At 37.1% G+C, this 19,773-nt stretch overlaps 1 protein-coding gene and 1 pseudogene across 8 annotated transcripts in view; both read right to left on the bottom strand.

Annotated features, from left to right (window-relative positions):
* Positions 1-19,773, bottom strand: part of TENM4 (teneurin transmembrane protein 4) — a 1,584,659-nt gene that overhangs the window by 882,061 nt on the left and 682,825 nt on the right. The gene's annotated exons all lie outside the window — the stretch shown is intronic.
* Positions 16,956-18,068, bottom strand: LOC141562267 (large ribosomal subunit protein uL11-like; annotated as a pseudogene).

Here is a 19,773-nt window from a genome sequence, read left to right as displayed (position 1 = left end):
GGCATATAGTAAACTCTTAATAAATGCTTGTTGACAAGAAATGACATAAGGGAGGCAATGGCTTTGTGACTGTAAAATCCTACATGATTGGGAGTTATAATGTTTTTCTCTCTATGGCTACTGGCTTCTTTGTCTAGTTAGCTAGCTCCCATACTGATTTGGGTTTCCATGAGATAGTAGGCTCCTTTAAGTGGAGGCTGGGTTGATCACTTGACTCATGCTACAGAGTTGATTTCTGAACTGATAGGGATTAAACTAGATGGTCTTTGAGCTCCCTTGCTGTGAAACTACCATTTTTTCAGCTCTGACCAATTACTAAGTTCAATTACTCTATTCAGTTCAACTGACATTTTTTAGCGTGGTGGTCAGCTAAGAGAGAAGCAACATTTAGATTAAGCAGAATACCCACCCACAGGGAGCTTACAATCTTTTGAGGGATAATAAATAAAATATCAATATTCACAGACTTGAAATAGCCTCTTTCCTACCCCTTCCACAGAATTTATTTCCATTATGAGTTAGCTCAATCATCATGTTTGAATATGAAGATTTTCTTATCTCCTCACTTGCTAGTTCTTTTTTTTCCTAAATAGCCTTCCATCTACTTTGTACATATTTTTATATATTAACTTTGTATTTATATTGTATATATTTTTATATGTACTCATGTCCCCATTAGAATGGAGGCTTCTTCTGAGGTAAAATTGTTTGATTCTTATTGCATTCTCATTGTCTAAGATATAGCCTGGCACACAGTAGGTGTTTAATGGTACTTGTTGGATGATTGATAACAATGATGGAACCATTAGAGTCTTGGACCTAGTCTCTGTAACTTGGACTTGGAAGCTGACTAGAGCACTAACTAAATAGTCTGCTCAGGGTCTCCCAGCCAGTATGTTAGAGGCTCAATTTGAAGCAAGGTTTCCTAGGCTGTGAGATGGATTCTTTATCCATTATGCCATGCTATACTATACACAATCATATGGATTATGTGTAGCTAATTAGGGAGCTGCAAATATCATTCCGTATGAGGGCCAAGGAGCAGGTTTTTATCATGAAATGGGATGCTTAGAAACTTCTTGGAATAAGTATCTCTTGGATAGGGCTTTTAAAAATGGATAACAATGTAACAGGTGAAGAACAGAAGCAGGGCATTCCAGAGATAGAAAAACACTGTGAGCAAAGACATGGAAATGGGAATGTCCAGGATATAAAAATAGAACACTATAGAATGAGGGAAAGTTCAGGTAAAATGTTCTCAGAACATGAGACAAGAGAAATGACTGTCAGCTGGGAGGTACAAAGAGGAGGTAGCACTCATGGTGGAGCTAGAAGAAAGATGTTTTCTAGAGGCATAGATGAAGTAAGAGTTAATTGCAGAATGCAGGATAAATTATGGTAAAACACAAAAGTGACAGAAGGCAGGATAAACTCAAGGTATGGTTTAGAGTTAGGTGTGACTTAGTATAGAGTGGAGGAAATGGAATAATGTGAAAGAATCCTGGAAAAGGAAGGTAGGGTGAAACTGGTGAGAGGCCTAAATAGCTGATTAAGCATCTCCTGGCAGAGGCGATGAACTAAAGATGCAGAAGGAGAAACAATTTTGGCCATAGATGATGTGGAAATTTGTTTAATCTGATTGACCATAACTGTTACAAGATTGGTTCCCTTACCCAATTTTTCCCTCTCTATATTGTACTTAATCCCCCACCTCTACTAGTTTAATGAAAGTGAGAAAATAAATAACTATTAATTGAAAAAAATGGAAATATCTGATAAAGGGGCTTGTATTTAGATGATAGGGAGACAATGATGATTTTTAAACAAGAGAGCAATTTCATTGGTTCCTATGTCTCAGGAAGGGTCTCTCCAATGGCACATTCAGAAAGAACACAAAGGGGAGAGTCAAGGAGGCAATTTTAGTAGTTATGGAGTTATAAGATTATAGATTTACAATTAAAAGGGACTTTAGAAGCCATTAAGTTCATTTGACAGATGAGAAAACAGAGATATGGTGATGTTAAATGACTTGCCCAGAATCTCACAGCTGGCAAGTGTGTGGGATCAAGTTTGACCTCAGGCCTCCCTTACCACAAGCTCACTGCATTATCCACTGTGCTGAACAGTACACGTGGAGAAAAAAGGAAGGATGTGGAGGACACAGAAGAAGAGTGAGTAGGATTTGATGATCAATTTACATGGGGATGAGAGAGGGAGGAGTCTAGGATGACTTCAAAGTTTTTGAAACTGGATGATGAGGAGGATCTTGAGAAAAGTATGAATCAAATACTAAGATACTTCATAGAAGAAAAAGACTTCCAGGAGGAGAAAGATGGGAAGGCTAGATAAAGGTGTTGAAGAATAAGTAGGTCATCAGTAGGTGGGAATGAAAAGGGTGGGGTTGGCCATTCCTGGCAGAGAGGAGCAGTTCATCTTTTCTATCCCCTGCTCCAGTGAAGCTTAGGTCAATTTATGAGTTTGATGTAGAGAAAGAGAGACAGAACAAGACAGATACACAGAGTTGTTGTTTGTCCCTTGTTCTCAAGGACCATGACATCAGAGATATGATGCTATAACATGCAGGTGAATTAGATTTAAGTGAGGGAGGGTGTGAAAATTCACCAGCACCAATTACCTCTCCAGATCCATCTGGCTCCCATGGCCAGATATCAGGAGGAGTCAAATCTATGATTGCAAAGTTTCTCTTTGGTAGTGAGACAGAGGTTCAAGGTTGTAGATTCCTCTGTGTTGTGGAGGAGGGGGAGCATGTGTGTATATGTCTAAGAACTCTATAAAGTTCTTTATAATCTCCCAACAGGAATATATGAGGAAAAGAGAAATGGGAGGGTTTTTGAGAGTCGAGTGAGGAGTCTAAAATAAAAAGCTTGCCATATAGTATATCAGTTATATTACCTTGTCAACCAATTTCAATTTTTTTGTTGGGTCTCACAGTTTAATAAAAAATATACATTACTGCTCAGTCCAAACATTCCCTAGGTCTGTGGGGAATTGGAAATGAATCAAGTTAAGCTCCCATCATAAAACAAACAGGAATCTCGTTCAAGAGCCAGTATCTACAGCAGAGCAGTTTGTGAGTGATGAGTGTAGCAGATTATAAAACACTTCATAATCTGTATGTCTTCAACAGCAAGCATTAATGACTCAGTTTCCCCATCTGTAAAATGGGGGAGGGAGAGAGAAACTAAATGGTCTCTCTAAGGTGCCTTCTACCTCTATTTTATGGCTTTCCCCTTGAGAAATAGCAAGACACGGAGAGGCTGCTCTGGGTAAATAATTTTCTGCTCAGGGCTATTCTACGACATATGGAAGGATCTACATTGAGCACATATTTTCCAGCCCTATCTGGTTCTCTAGAGTCCTTTCCTCTTTTTCCTAAGGCTGTCATTTCTGCATAAAATAGATTTAAGTTCATAGAATCATAGGATTTAGAGTTGGAAGGGATATTAGAGATTTTCTAGTTCCCTTTCCTCGCTTTACAGATGAGGAAACTGAGCCTTTAAGACATTAGTATAATTAACAAAATGATTTGCTAGGCCCCTCCATTCTACTGTGAAGATGAGTTCATGAATGAGATTCCTATTTGTTTTATGACAGAGGCTTAGCTTGATTCTTTTCCAATTTATCTAAAACCTAATTAAGACTTGAACAAATTGAGTCACTGGCCAATGATCACAAAGATAGCAAGGGGGTAAGACTGGTTAGATTCAAATCCAGGATTTCTTGACTCCAAATCCAATGCCTTTTCTATCATATTACTTATATCACTTGTGCTACTTTTACCACTGCACCATGCTTCCTGGCTCCATTATTTCCTGTCTTTATAACTCAAGGACACTAATTACTTTATCTTTCTGAGCTTCAGTTTCCCCATCTGTAAAATGGGGATAGTGATCACTTTTCTGCCTCTATCATGAGGATCAAATGTAATAATGGATGTAATAGTGCTTTGAAAATTGAAAATCTATGAGGATAAGTTAATGACATGAATAATTAACAAAAAAGAACACTCCTAAAAATCAGAGGGATCCTAAAAAATCACTGCTCTTGCTATTGCTTACTTATTCCTGCAGAAATCCAGTGGTAGGGACTTCTATATTGTACGATGTTGTCTATCCAGTCTATATTCAGACAGCTCCTAATGTCAAGGGATTTCTTCTTGTTTTGTTTTTTTTTTTATTAACATCTATCACCAGATAATTCTCTGAATCCTTCTCTTTCTTAACAATTCATTCTGTATTTTGGGTTAGAAAAAGTTAAGTCTCTCATTTTTAGCTGGAAATATCTGAGTAGGGAATTTCCAAAAAATAGAAATTTGAAATCCAAAATGAGGGCAATAACTCTTGCGTCTATGATAATCATCTCTGAGTGCCCCAATTTAAGAATGACATTCACAAGTTAGGATGTGTACAACATAGAGCAAAGAACATTGACTTTGAAATTAGAGGGACTTGGTACAATTCTACACTAGTGAGGAGGCTTAAAGCTTTGTCATGAGAATCAGCTGCAAGGAATGGGGGATCCCTTATCCTAGAGAAGAGAAGATGCAGAATGGATATGATTGCCAAGTATAAGACATGAAATGGTGTCATATAAAAGATTTGGATTAAGTGTGACCTTAAAAGGCAGACCTAGAACTGTAAAAGACATTTTAAGAATAGAGAGATCTAATAGATACAGAGAACAGACTTAAAAGATAATAAGTCTCTCATCCCTGAATTTTGTCAAGAGAATAGGAGTAAGATGACTACTTGTCAGTGATGTTGAAAATGGTAGAAATATGGTTCCTCTCAGATTGGCTAAGATGACAGGAAAAAGATAATGATAAATATTGGACAGTATATAGGAAAACCGGGACACTATTACATTGATGATAGAATTGTGAACTGATCCAACTATTTTGGAGAGCAATTTGGAACTATACCCAAAGGGCTAACAAACTGTGCATATCCTTTGATACAATAATATCTCTATTGGGTCTGTATCCCAAATAGATCACAAAAAAGGGAAAAACCCCACATGTGCAAAAATGTTTGTAGCAGCCCTTTTTGTGATGGGAAGGAACTAGAAATTGGGTGAATGTCCATCACTTGGAGAATGGCTGAATAAGTTATGGTATATGGATGTAATGGAATATTATTGCTTTATAAGAAATGACAAGAAGGCTGATTTCAGAAAAGCCTGGAAAAACTCACATGAACTGATGTTGAGTGAAGTGAGTAGAGTGAAGAGAACATTGTACATAGCAACAATGAGATTATGTGATAATTATGACTTATTTTTTTTCCTTTTTTTCCTTTCTCATCTGATTTTTCCTGGATAGCATGATGAATATGTATATATGTGTATATATACATTATATATAATATATAGGTTGTATATATATATATATATGTATATATATATATATATATATATATATATATATATATATATATATATATATACATACCATACATATATATATGTAATATGGTTGAGAAAGAAAAAAACAAGCAAACAACAAAAAAGGTACTATGCTTTGATCAACATTCAGTTTCTATAGTTCTCTCTCTGGATACAGATGGCATTTTCCAACCCAAGTCCTTGAATTATTTTTTCTTCAGAAGAACCATGTCCATTACAGTTGATCATCATATTATCTTATTGTTACTGTGTGCATTATTCTCTTGGTTCTGTTCACTTCACTCAACATCAGTTCATGTAAGTCTTTCCAGGCTTTTCTGAAATCTGTCTGCTTGTCATTTCTTATAGAACAATAAATCCATTTGATTATAAGTCTCTCCAGGTGACTGAGACTGTCTTTGGTTTTGCTTGCATTTCTATTTCTAATGCTTAGCACAATGGCTCATACATAATAAAGGTTTAATAAATGATCATTACCTGTCTTGATTGGATGAGCCATTTTTCAGTTCTAATTAGTCTACTATGTATTAGGGAATTCCATTTTTCTGAAGAATGATGATCTCTAAGTTCATATTGAAGGAAAATCCTGAGAATCTGTGAAGATAGCCATTATCTTAAAGAGGGATGAGAAAGAGAGAGAATAAGCATTTATTTATCACCAACTATGGGCCACACACTGTGCATAGTGCTTTTACGAATATTATTTTATTTGATACTCAGAATCCTTCCAAGTACATGCTGTTATTATCCCCACTTTACAGATGAGAAAATGAGAGGTTAAGTGACTTTGCCAGGGTTCCATAGCTAGTAAGTGTATAAGACCAGATTTCAACTCAGATCTTCCTTATTCTAGGCCTAGTATCCAATGTACTGTTCCATCTAGCTTAAAAATAAATCTCTTGAGCTCATAACATGGTAATTATTATTCTATCATTGGTGCTGCTGCACACTTTAGAAGGTCATAAATTTAGAGCTGGGAGTCCAGATGCCATCAAGTCCAATGCCCTTTTGTGCAAGTGAAGAAACTGAGACATAGAGAAGTTAAGCAAAATGCCCAAGATCATACAGAAAGAAGTAGCAGAAGTCCTAGGACTCTAATATTTGCCCTACTGCCTTCCCAAGTATTTAAAAAAAATAAGCCTTGGGGAACAATAACAGAAAAGTATTTAAATACTATTAACTCCACAGCAACAAAAACAGAGAGGTCTTTCATTTCTTTCCGTTTTTTACTTGAGTCCTTCTGAACTAAAAACAACTGTTTATAAAATTAATTGTCATGGAACCTACTGAATCTTCCACTGAACATGGTCCAATCCATGGTCTGTGATTTTTCTTGGAAGAGACGTAAAATAATGTGGGCCATTCTTATTCTTTTTGTGGAAAGAAAAGACCCTCTCCTCCTCTCACTGTCTTTTTGAGCTTATTGGCCATTTTTCTGAAACAACAGAATTTGACAAAATACTTCCAAAGAGTAACAACAGTTGGGCTGCTTTCAGGACATGGACCCCACTGGCTGCCTCTCCTTTCTTTCAAGTATTTCATATAATCATTAGTACCTGACATCAATGCTAATTTCTTTTTTAAAAAAAATAGACTGATTCAAATTCACCCCAATTCCAATTTGGAAAAAATTATTATATGCTATAAGAATCGAGAAAGAGCTATCAATCTGTCAATCATTTCTGTGTCTGGGCTGGGTGAGGTTTCCCGTGTTGATAAGAATTCAGGATGCCCAGAAAACTTAGCTATCCAGATGTGACCAAAAACCTGGATGGAAGAAAACTCAGACTATTCAGAGCAAATGTTGCCATGTTCACACACAGACTATAGTTCATATACTTTACTCAGAACAGAACCTGCTGGATCTTCCCATTCAGAGCCTACTAACTTTTAATTTGCATATATTTTAAACACACTCCATAATGTGGTTCCCAAGGCCACATAGTCTTGATGATTGCAGCCCAAAGTAATAGTCAACAATCTGGTAGCAAAGAAATATAGAATCTCTAACCTGGAAAGGATATTAAAGAGATATCCAGTGGTATCAAATACAAATAGAAACTGGGAGCACTACTCCAAACATAAGGATCCCTGAAGGCGACATATTGACTTAGCTTTAAAATATAATATCATCTATATTTTGTTGTATTTTTTTATTTTTAAGTAATAGCTTTTTATTTTCAAAATACATGCAACGATAGTTTTCCACATTCACTCTTGTAAAACCTTGTATTTCTAAATTTTTCTCCCTCCCTTCCCCCCACCCCCATACCTTCTCTTAGACACCTGTTTTCTTGTATTTTTATTTTGTTAAATACTTCCTAATTATATCTTAATCTGGTTCTTTGCAGCTGCATGTGTCATATTGACACCCCTGTTCTAAACTGCCCTGTAACTAAACAAGTATTCCCTCAACAATGGTATCATATGCAAATAGAAATGGATCTCTACAGGCTGCATCTATAGACACAGAAAACCACAAATTAGCATTATCAATATTATTGTGCTTTTATTTCCTTTTATATTTCTCAATTTCCTTTTAATTTGGCTAAACCGCTCACAGTGGAGCTTATAATTCTTAGAAATCAAGTGTGGCAGAGAGAGAGAGAGAGAGAGAGAGAGAGAGAGAGAGAGAGAGAGAGAGAGAGAGAGAGAGAGAGAGAGAGAGAGAGAGAGAGAGAGAGACAGAGAGAGAAGTAACTGAAATCTAAGCGAAGATAACACCTGAGAGGGACCTTAGAACATAGAACATTAGAGCTGGAAGGGACCTTAGAACAGAAATATCAGAGTTTCAAGGGGCCTTAGCACACAGGCTATCAGAGCAGGAAGGGATTTTATAACAAAGAACATGAGAGATGGAGGAAAGTTAGAGATTATAAAGTTATAAGATAATAGCAAGACAGGACTTAAAATTTCAAGGGACCTTTGAAGACACACTGCCCTAAGATTTCATTTATAGAGCAGTAAGCAAAGATACAAGGAGATCCCAAAGACCCAGAAGACCACATTCAATGAGAGAATACATGACTAGGTAGCCTACACATCTGCTGACTCTATGTGGCAGATAGTGCTGGTGTTCTCCAACGCTGTCCCTAAAGGAGTCACACTGCCTGGTCTGGATTTCAGTCTCCTTATCTCCCTTTGTTTGAGGGATTGTTGAACCATTTGTAAGAACAGTCCTATGCAAGAGGTGCTAAATGCCATTGAGAAAGGGCAGGCTATTCAGATATTCCACTAAGACTGCTAGAGATTTATTCTGTTCAAGGTTGATGTTAAATTTATCCCAATATAGAGAGTTTGAAGAAATAATCTACTTCATTGAAAACATAAGTCTGTAAGGTTTTAAAATTCAAGGTCAAGTTCACTTAAACTTCCCGTCTCTTTGGTCCACTAGAGTTGAGGGCCCTTGGGTTTCCTGAATTTTCATTTCTCACCCATAAAAGAGGCCTACTGACTCCACCTTCTAGAGAATGGCTTGCTCATTCTTAAAGAATGCTTTTTTCTTCCTTCTTTCCCTCCTTCTCTCCCTCCCTCCCTCCCTTTCTCCCTTCTTTCCTTCCTTCCTTCCTTCCTTCCTTCCTTCCTTCCTTCCTTCCTTCCTTCCTTCCTTCCTTCCTTCCTTCCTTCCTTCCTTCCTTCCTTCCTTCCTTCCTTCCTTCCTTCCTTCCTTCCTTCCTTCCTTCCTTCCTTCCTAACATTTTCCAAATAACTCCACAAATGTACAGAGGCTCTTTTTATGTTGCTTCAGAGTAGGACTTGGGTTTTTTTAAAATTTACATAATAACAAATAATATTTTATAGCACTTTAAAGGCAGCTTGATGATATAGTGGAGAGAGTGCCAAGTCCTGGAATCAGAGGACTCATTTTCTTTAGTTCAAATCCAGCCTTAGACACTTCATAGCTGTGTAACCCTGGGAACGTCCCATATCCATGTTTCCTCATCTATAAAATGAGCTGGAGAAGGAAATGGTAAACCACCCTAGTATCTTTGCTAAGGACATTCCAAATGGGATCATGAAGAATCAGACATGACAGAAAAGACTGAATGACAACAGAAGCACTTTAAAGTTTGCAAAGCATTTACAATTATTAAATGAAGAGGATCTTTGAGCTTTTACTGGCTCTGACACCTTCTCACTGCATGATCCTGGGCAAGTAATTTCTCCCTCTCTTGGCTTGAGTTTCCTTACCTAGACAATGAGGGTAGGAATGGAGTTAGCCCTTTAGATAAAAACTCTAAGGTCTTATTTTTAAAGAAATGGGTCAGTGCCAGTGTGGAGGAAGTTTCCAATTGATGTGTCCCAGATTCCATCATTGGTCCTGTATTGTTTGGCATTTTTATCAGTAACTGGCACAAAGACAAAAATGATGTCTTTTAGATGATGCAAAAATGGGATGGATGGCTACTCTATTAGATGACAGAGTCAGGAACCAAAAGAATTTCAACAAGCTAAAATGTTGAACTAAATCTACCAAGATGAAATATAACAGGGATAAATACAGGAATAACTATAAAGTCTTACTCTTGGATTAAAAAAAAACAACTTTGAAAGTACAACTTGGAGGGTTTAGCTAGATAGCAGGTGGCTTCTGGGGTCTGTAAGCTCAAGGAGAAGCAACAGCATGCTGTAACAGCTGAAAATAAATCAAATGGAATATTGAAGCGGTACCTAAATTATTGTGTTTAGATTTAGGGGCCTTGCTAGATTTCAGGAAGCACATTGATAAGTTGTAGAGCATCTAAAAAGACAACTCTGATGGTGAAGGCCACAAATTCTTGACAGATGAGAACTGATAAAAAAACTTAGAGATGTTTAATCTGTAGAAGATAAAACTGAATGTATGTATGGGGGGAAGGAGAGAGAGGATGATATAGCTGACTTCGTATTTGAGAGTGTCATAAGTCCTAAGTCAAGAATTTTTCTTGGTATTAAAGGATAAAACTAGAACCAGGAGCTATAGAGAGCTGAGTCTAAAACCAGGAAGACCTGAGTTTGAATGTGACTTCAGACACTTTCTAGTTCTGTGACTCTGGACAATTCACTTAACCTCTCTCTACCTCAGTTTCTCATTTATAAAATGGGGATGATAACAGCATGCATTATACCCTAGGTTCATTATGAAGATCAAATGACATAATATTTGTAAAGTATTTAGCAGTCCCTAGTACACAACAGGGACTTCATATATAAATGCTTGTGTCTTTCCTTCCATTTAATGAGTGGAAATAGAGCTATTTTATACTTAGTCAGAAAAAAAGTTCCCAAAATATTAGTGATGTATCTAAATGTGAAATGAAAAGCCTCAGGAGGTAGAGAGCTGATTAAGGGGCTGTGTTGAATTAAAGGCCAAAAGACTATTTGTTCATAGTGTTGCAAATTGGACTCTTGTCTTGATTCTGTGAAATCAAATTCCTGTAGCAATGTCCCAACCCAAGCATTTATATTAGGAATTCCCCACATTTCTATTATTTTATTTACAGTTCACAAGCCACTTTCCTTGCAACAAACCTGTGTAAGCTTTCCTCTGGCAGATGAGAATACATAGATTCAAAGACAGTAAATGAGGGATATTTTAACTAAGGCCCTGATGCCATAAATTATTATTATTCAGTCATTTCAGTCTTATCCAACTCTTCAAAACCCTATTTGAGGTTTTCTTGGCAGAGACACTGGAGTGGTTTACCATTTCCTTCTCCAACTCATTTTACAGATGAGGAAACTGAGATAGATGGCATTCTTACCTAGCCACTTTTGAATTCAGGAAGATGAGCCTTCCTAATTCCAAATCCAATTCTCCATCCAGCTGTCCCCTAACAATAAATATCCAGTATGAATTTGGTTCCTGGCCCATCCAGGAATCCTTTTCTGGACTACTCCACAAGAGAACCATTTTTTTATAAGGTTTCTTTTTATTCTAGAGAGGCCCAGGGAGAAATCTCATCCAGTTACCCACATATAGGGTCACACCAAGATCTTACTTTTCAAACCCACTAAAATGATTAACATAACACCATTGGCTAGTTTGCTTCATAAAACACCTAAAAGATTAGATATAAAGGTAGGTCACTGCCAGTAAAGAATAGCTCAGGCTATGTAAGAAACTCCAGTTGGCTGCGTTGTTGGGAGAGAAGGCCTAGGCTAAGGACTGCACTAAGGTCTGTTCAGAAAGAAAAGTTTTCAGCTGATGTGGAAAAGCAAAGCAGAACCACATTCTTCCAGTTGCACATACACAAACTAGAAATCCCATGCCAAAATGTACTATAGGAAGATTGCTTAGAAACTAGTTTCATTACAAGAAGTTTTCCCCATTCCTACTTAATCTTCCTCCTTTCCACTGTCAATTTTCTCCAGATTGTCCTCTTTGTTGATAGCTGTTGGCACATTGTCTCCTCCATTAAACTGTGAACTCCTTTGAAGGTGGGGACTAATTTTTTTTTGTTTTACCTTTTTTTTGTATCCCTAATACTTAGCACAGCACTTGGCACATAGCAGGAGTTAATAAATACCAGTAGTCTGGCTGGTCCAATCACCACTTTTTTACAGATGGGAAAGCAGACCAAGAGACATGAAGAAAGATCACCACTTTCACAAAGGGAGGTATTAGCAGAGCCTGGATTCTAACCAATGACTTTTGATTACAATTGCATAAACGTGTTTAACTTTATGACTCTTTGAAAGAGATAACTTTGAAAATCCCCAACTGAGAGTTTTCTTAATAACAAGAGCAACTCATACTATTAGTATCACCCATTTCTGACTCCAAGACCAATGCTTAGGGTCACACTTCTTATAATCATAACAATTACAGCACTTTGGGGTTTGAAAAGCATTTTTCATGTTATCTCACAACTCTGTGAGTTAGGTGCTATTATGATCCTCATTTTATAGGTGAAGACTTCTTTTCTCTTTCTTAATACTGTACCACAGCTAGGATAACAATACACAGGATAAAGGTATAATTTAAAAAAGCTTATATCTCTATAGCACACAAAGGATACAAATATCATTAATCCCATTTTATAGATGAGAAAACCCAGGCTCAGGAAGGGGGAGAAAATGGCCCAAAGTCACACAGCTGGAGTGTCTAAGTCAGAATCTAAAGCCTTGTCTTCTGACTCTCAGGCCTGTTCTTTTTCCATTAAACCATATCCGGCAAAAAGATTTTCCTGAGGGGTCCAGGATATGGAAGGCACACGATATTGTTCCTGGCATCTGGAAGAATGTATTATGAATGGGGGCATATCTCAGTAAGTGACGGGCCTTGCAGGTGGCCAACAGTACAGCCAATATGTTACCTTATATCTGATTTTGCATCTTTTAGAAGTTCTTCCACTAAAACAAAACAGAAGGCTGATTTACTAGCATTAACAAGAGAAATGATCCAAGGAAGTATCCCTCTATCAATCCATCATTAGATATAATTTAATACTTAATGACATTTGTGATCATCGGGCTATGCATGTAATTGAAAATGAATAATTGAAATTCCAATTACCGCAAGGGTCAATATGAGGGGACTCTGGCTAGGAACTTGTTATACAATAGCTTACATTAGCAATCGGTTTTTAAATCAAACAACATGTTTCGCTATTCAATTATTGAATGATCGTGGGCTCTGAATTTCTCCTGGCTGCTTCCTGGAAAGTAGTGCAAAAACACAGTGGTTTGGGTGGAGTTTTCTGGGAGATTCTAATGGGAAAAAGTGCTAGCTTTTGACTCAAAGAATCTAGGAGCAGTGAGGATTTCCAAAAGGCATCTCCTCTTCACTTATCTGGTACAGACCTACTGGCTCATTCTCACCATTATATTTTCCCTCTCTTTGCTTTTTCATTAGTTGTTCCTCATGCCTACAAGGCACTCATTTCCTTTCCATTTTATGTCTTAGGCGACTTCCTAACTGCTAGTGCTTCCCAAATCACCTCAAATTTATTTTATTATTTTATTTGCAAGCATTATTAATTTACACTGTTATGGTCAGATGTATGCTGTGGTCAGCATCGGGATCACTGAATTCTGAAGATTCATTTTAGTCTGGATCAGAGGATTTATTTTTCATAAAAGCACAGAAACAGCACATGTCACCTTCCTGTAAGCAAGCCACTTGAGAGCAGTGAACCACAGCACTCCAATGCTGTCCTTTATAGCATGGGGCATGGAACATATTAAGTGATTAACAAATGTTCATTGATTGGTTAATTGATCAATCTGGTCTAACCCATTTGATTCATCCTCTACAACCATTAATGACAAAGCAAGATATGTGTGCACTCTAGAAGAAGTTTAAGAACTAGGGATCCTGTGTGTTGGGTAGCTAGATGGCTCAGGGGATAGAGTGCTGGGGTTAAAAATCAGAAAGGTTCATCTTCCTGAGTTCAAATCTAGCCTCAGACCCTAGCTTTTTAAACTGTGGTTCATCATTCCATAGGGAATCTCATAACTAAATGTGGGGATTATGAAATTATGATTTATTACAAGTAAATGTTTGATTTGTATACCTGGGGTTCCATAAAAATTTCTCAGGCTTAAAAAAAAGGGATCGAGAGTAGAAAAAGTTGAAGAAACCCTGTCTTAGGTGACATATATAAAAATTGATACTCACCTGGAAGTTCACTTTTCCAATGAGAAGCTTTTCCCTGCTTGTCACTACTGGTTCTCACATGATAATTGGGTATAAGATTTATGTTCAAAGCCTTTTCTTCCTGCCAGGGCTTGCTAGAGCTTATGTTCTGTTGGCAGAGCCTTTGAGAGCCCAGAACCACCATCAAGCTACAGAGTCTTAGTAGGAACTTAATGAAAGTGACATGTGTTGTGGACTGCAGCCTTGAGGGCTTTCCATTTACTATGTACTTTTTTTTTTTTTTACACTAGAATGTAAGCTTTTTGATGGCTCAACCAATTTTATGGTTTTGCTTTTCTCCCAATAATCCCCAATGCACAGCATATATAGTGAGCGTTTAATATATGCTTGTTGATTGATCAGACTTTTGGGAGTAGAACTAAAAGTCTCTTAGACAGGATTAGCAAATCAAATGAAAGAGACAACTCCCCCAGTTTCTTCCAATGACCCTCAGATAGCATGAACTCCAGGCATTTCATCATTCTGGTTGGCTTCCTTTGGACACTCTCCTGTTTATCAGGGTTCATCTTAAAGTATGATACCAAGAAGTGAATAAAATATTTTAGATGTCGTCTGAACAGGGCAGAATAAAGGGCACTGTTATTACCTCCTCATTCCTGGAAATTGTGCTTTGCTCTATTTACAGACTGAATTCAATTTTACAATATGCTCTAGCTCTTTTATTTCAGACGAGCTTGTGAGGAGGCTAGTGCAAGTATTATTCCCATTGTATCATTCCCACAATTGAGGAGGAAATTCAGTCCCAGAGAAGGCATCTACACGTATATGCATAAGTCATATAACTTATAAATAGAGGAGTTAGGGTTTGAATTCATCTCTCAAGCTCCCAAATCAGGTACTTTTTTTGACCATTTCCATCTCTAAATGTTAGAAATGTGATAGAAGGAAGAGATCATGGAACTGATCCTACTTCTATCATTTATAGGCAATGTGCTATTGGAGTTTATCTGAGGTTTGTTCTGGGGGGGGGGTTAAATAAAAATTAAGTGATTAATGACCCATGGTCCAGACTTGGGCAGCAGAGGACTTCTGTGAAAACTGGATTATTGAAACGATCATTGGAAAGTAAAATGAAATAATAATAATAATAATAATAATAATAATAATAATAATAATAATATAGATTCAAATTGATAATCTACTTTCTTCACAAGAACCCTAAAAAAAAGAACACATACAAGTATTATTTCTGCCATTCATAGACTAGAAAAATGAGTCTCAAATAAGGCTCAAACAAACTGATAGTCACATAGCTAATAAGATAAGTATAGCTAAAACACAGATATCTTAATATGGAGTCCAGCATTCTTTCAGTAGGCTATAAGTAGGGCTGGAGCAAGAACCAAAAAAAAAAATTTAAGGAAGTTGGGAATATAGACTTGAGTCAGCTAGGTGGCTTAGGACACAAGGTGCCATATCTAGAGTCAAGAGATTCATCTTCATGAAAATCTGGCCATAGAAGTTTACTAGCTGTGTGACCCTGGGCCAGCCACTTAACTCTTTGTTTTAGTCTCATCTGTAAAATGATCTGGAGAAGGAATTAACAAACTACTCCAGTGTCTTTGCCAAGAAAACCTCAAATGAGATGACGGAGATTCAAATATGACTCAAATGATGCATCAACAATAAAATCCTGAGAAAGGTTACCAAAGGGAGTAGACAAAGTAGAAGAATAGACAAAACAAGAAACCAGAAACTCAAACTACGAAGAAGCCAGGGGTAAGTATAGTAAGCTGTCATTTCAGAAACAGATTGTCCATTAATAAGGAACAATGGTACAACTTGGGCTGCTATGGTTTATTCAAAATCTTAAAAAAAAAACACCCACAAAACCATCATCACATGAAAAAAAAGACTGCCTGCTTCTTCTACTCTGGGTTCAGTGATTGATGCTCAAAACACACGGAACCCCAAGTGATAGGATGTGTTCAGATACCTAAAAAAAGATTCATTTTCATCTCATCAGCTGTTTGCCACACAAAGAACTTTCCTAGAAATAGGAATCTCAAATGACAGGCTAAACAGCACTATGATGGAAAATAATTATAGTTTATCAGACAGTTTGGCTCTTATTCTGGTTTCGTGGTCCAGCAGATGGTGTCAAGGATATGACCTCTGTCTACACAATCCTCAGCTAAATGGATGCCAGGGAGTCTTACAGCTGATCAATAGCTAAAGTGAGCAATACCGGGATATGGTTTGATTAGTAAATCTCACCCCGATTGATCTTCTAAATAATTACTTGCACTTTGGAAGCTATAGAGGGCTCTAGGTCTGGATAAAGAAGTAAATTCCTTTGTGCTGTCTGCTTCTTTAAGGTTTTGCTCTCAAAGCAAAATCCATCCATCCATCCATTCAAACATACTTATTATATTATATATAAGATCTTATGCTTAGTTCTATGAGGAGGAACAAAGGATGTTTTTTTTTTTTCTTTTGAAGTATTCTTAGGCTCCAGGAAGGAAGATGAGAGATGAAGATAAATAATGATAATAAAAATAATGCTATGAGAGCCATAAGTCCCTTAAAATAATAAAAGATCATAAAATACAAAATAGTAAAAGATTATAGAGTTTAGGGATTATAATAAGAGATTATTGTGTGGTATAATGGATTGATGTACTTGGAGTCAGAAAGACCAGAGTTCAAATTCTGCCTCAAACATTTACTTATTTGTGTGACCGTGGGCAAGCCGTTTAGCCTCTGTTATATTGCTTGTATCTACATAATATTGTATCCTCTTCCTTCCTCTCCTCCCCCTCTTCTCTTCCCTTTCTCTGTCTCTCTTTTCCTTCTCCTTCTTCAAATCCCTCCCCTTTACCCTCCCCCATCTCTGCTTATCACAGTTCACCTTGTCTGACATTCATTTTTCTTTTTCTTTTTTCTTTCTTTTTTTTTTTTGTGTTGTTATCAAATGTTAATTTATTGCAATAGTCTCCTTTGTAGTTTTTAGCTTGCTGGACGTTCCATAGCACCACTATTGGTGTCATCAATGACATCATGAAGACGTTGCAGCCCACAGACTGCGCTGTTCCAAGTATCTCTTTAATGTTCCAGAAAGGTTCTTTGCCAGGGATCAGTACCTCATCTGTTGAGCAATGTGGATAATCTTATCGACACTGATGTTTCTGCTTCTTTCTGTCCCGAGGAGTTTCCTTTAGGGCTCTGATGATCAAAGCTGGAGCAGAAGGCACAACCTCAATCTGGGCCTGTCTGTTCTGAGTGGCAAGTTCATGGGGATTCTTAGCCCTTTCCAGTCACCAGTTGCCTTGGCGATGTTATCACCAACATTTTTAGGAGACAAATCAAGGGACTAATTTTGGGGGTCAGAGCTCATGTGGGACCGACTACCACCAGTGCACCTTAAAAACACAACTTTACTTTCATTAGGGTCAAGCTTGAGTTCAGGCTACACGCTATGCGGTGGCTGCTGGCGTCGGATGAACTCGGATTTGGGACGACCCAAAGAGACTGCATCATGAGATGGGAGCCAAAAATGACAGTCTTTTATGCAAGGGCCTTTTCTCTCCTGCCCTCTTCTATGACAGACAATGCAGTTAAGTGGAGGGTATAATAGGCCAAGGAATCAAAAACTGAATTTGAATCCAGCTTCTGACTCTTTTGAACTGAGTGACTACATGTAAGTGATTTCATTGCTCCAAGTTTCCTCATCTGTAAAATGAGGATAATGATACTTGCCCTTCCCATCTCACAGGGCTGCTACTAAAAAATGCTTTGCAAACCATAGATTGTTCTAAAATGTAAGCTTATATTATTCCTTAAGGACAAGGAACACGTCCCATTAATCCTAGGAGCATAGAGCAAAGCCACATACGGCAGACCCTCAATTAATGAGTGTACAATAAATTTATGCTTTCACATAAATATGTTTATCACAGCTAGCTCCTTTTCTGAGAGCTGGTTTGCTTTCACGTCACTGTCCAATTAATCTTTCGTGTGAAAGGATCAGATTCTGTTCTGTGACTGCTTACAAACTTGCCATGGTTTCCAATTCCACTGAGTAAAGTTCAAGTTCAGTCTGGCATTTGCAGCCTTCACACCACCTTAACCTGAATTAACAATCCATTACTGCTATTGGTGTGTTGCTTCAGTCATATTTGATTCTTTGTGACCCCATTTGGGGTTTTCTTGGCCAAGACATTAGAGTAGTTTATCATTTCCTTCTCTGGATCATTTTACAGATGAGAAACTGAGGCAAACAGGGTTAAATGACTTGTCCAGAGCCATATAACTAATATGTATCTGAGACTGGATTTGAACTCATGAAATGAATCTTCCTGGTTCCAAGCCCAGTGTTCTATCACTGTGCAACCTCGCCACTTGTCACTTGACTTTTCATATGTCTTAAGCACATTCTAGCAAAATGGCCTATTCATTGTCTCATGTACATGTTCTTCATTGAACACTTTTACATGGTTCCACATCCTTAGATAGCCTTCTCTTCCATCCTATATTTCTTTAAAACCCCAATTGCAAAATCACCTCCTTCAGGAGGCTTTTCTGGCTAACTTCAACCTCCCAAGCAGAAATTATTCTTTGTCCCTCAAGTCTTGTATATCATTTTATTTATACTTTTATTATATACTTAATATTTTCCTGATCAGCTTCAGAGGGGAGAACTCAGAAAAATGGGCAGAAATGTCTTAACAGCATCTGTATACACGGGAAGGCTCAAATATATGATGAAATTCTATGGTTTTATGAGTGCATTTAAAGCACCCAGAATATAAATAACTTTATAAATTGAATCCCCACATCATAGACCTAGAATACTGTCTGGAGTTGAGAGGTTACATAACAGCACTTCTTAATTTCATGAAGCAAAGATCAAAGTCATAATCATAATAGAGAAGGAAAAGGAAGAGGAAGAGCAGAAAGAGAAGAGTAAAGAAGGAAGAAGAAAATAAAAGTAGGAGAAAGAAGAAAGGAAGGTAGAAAGGAAGGAAAGAAAGAAAGAAAAAGGAAGAAAGAAATAAAAAAGAAAGGAAGAGAGAAAGAAAAGAAAAAAGAAACAAGAAAGGAAGAAGAGAACCAAAGGGAAGGAAGGAAAGAACAAAAAAATTTTTTTCATGGAACATCAGGTACTCCAGATGCTCCTATTTATGGATGATACTTTGTTGACTGACTCAAATCCCTGGATACAATAGGGACTTCTTAATAAGATCCAAGGTAACTCAAAAGACATTGGTCCAAAGAAAAGTTAGAAAACTATTCATACTTTGTTTTCAGAATTGAGAGCAAAACTTCAAGGAAGTCAATTACCAAATGAACAAAAATGTTCTCTATATAACTATAATAATAATTACAACTATAGTTATCTTTCTATTTATATATTTCTATTTGAAGCAGAATAAAAAGGAAACAAAAAGAATGTCCACTGTCTGGGGAATATCTGCAAAAATTTCTGGCATATATATATATATACACACATATACATATATATATATATTAGAATATTACTATCTTATAAAAATAAGAAATATGAGGATTTCAGGGGGAAATGGGAAGACTAGCTCAAACATATTAAACTATTGCCAAACTTAAGCTAATTATAATGATCAATCTTGACCTTAGAGAAAAGAGAAGGAAGCAAATCTTTTTTTCTCTCAGTGGAGAGGTGGAGGACTACAGGTAAAGAATGTTGCACATACCATAAAATATAGTAATTTTTTCCATTGGGTTTTGCT

Source organism: Sminthopsis crassicaudata, chromosome 3, assembly GCF_048593235.1.
Source record: "Sminthopsis crassicaudata isolate SCR6 chromosome 3, ASM4859323v1, whole genome shotgun sequence".
Taxonomy (NCBI): domain Eukaryota; kingdom Metazoa; phylum Chordata; class Mammalia; order Dasyuromorphia; family Dasyuridae; genus Sminthopsis; species Sminthopsis crassicaudata.
The sequence above is the reverse complement of the archived record's forward strand: the minus strand, read 5'-3'. Positions and strand labels throughout refer to the sequence as shown.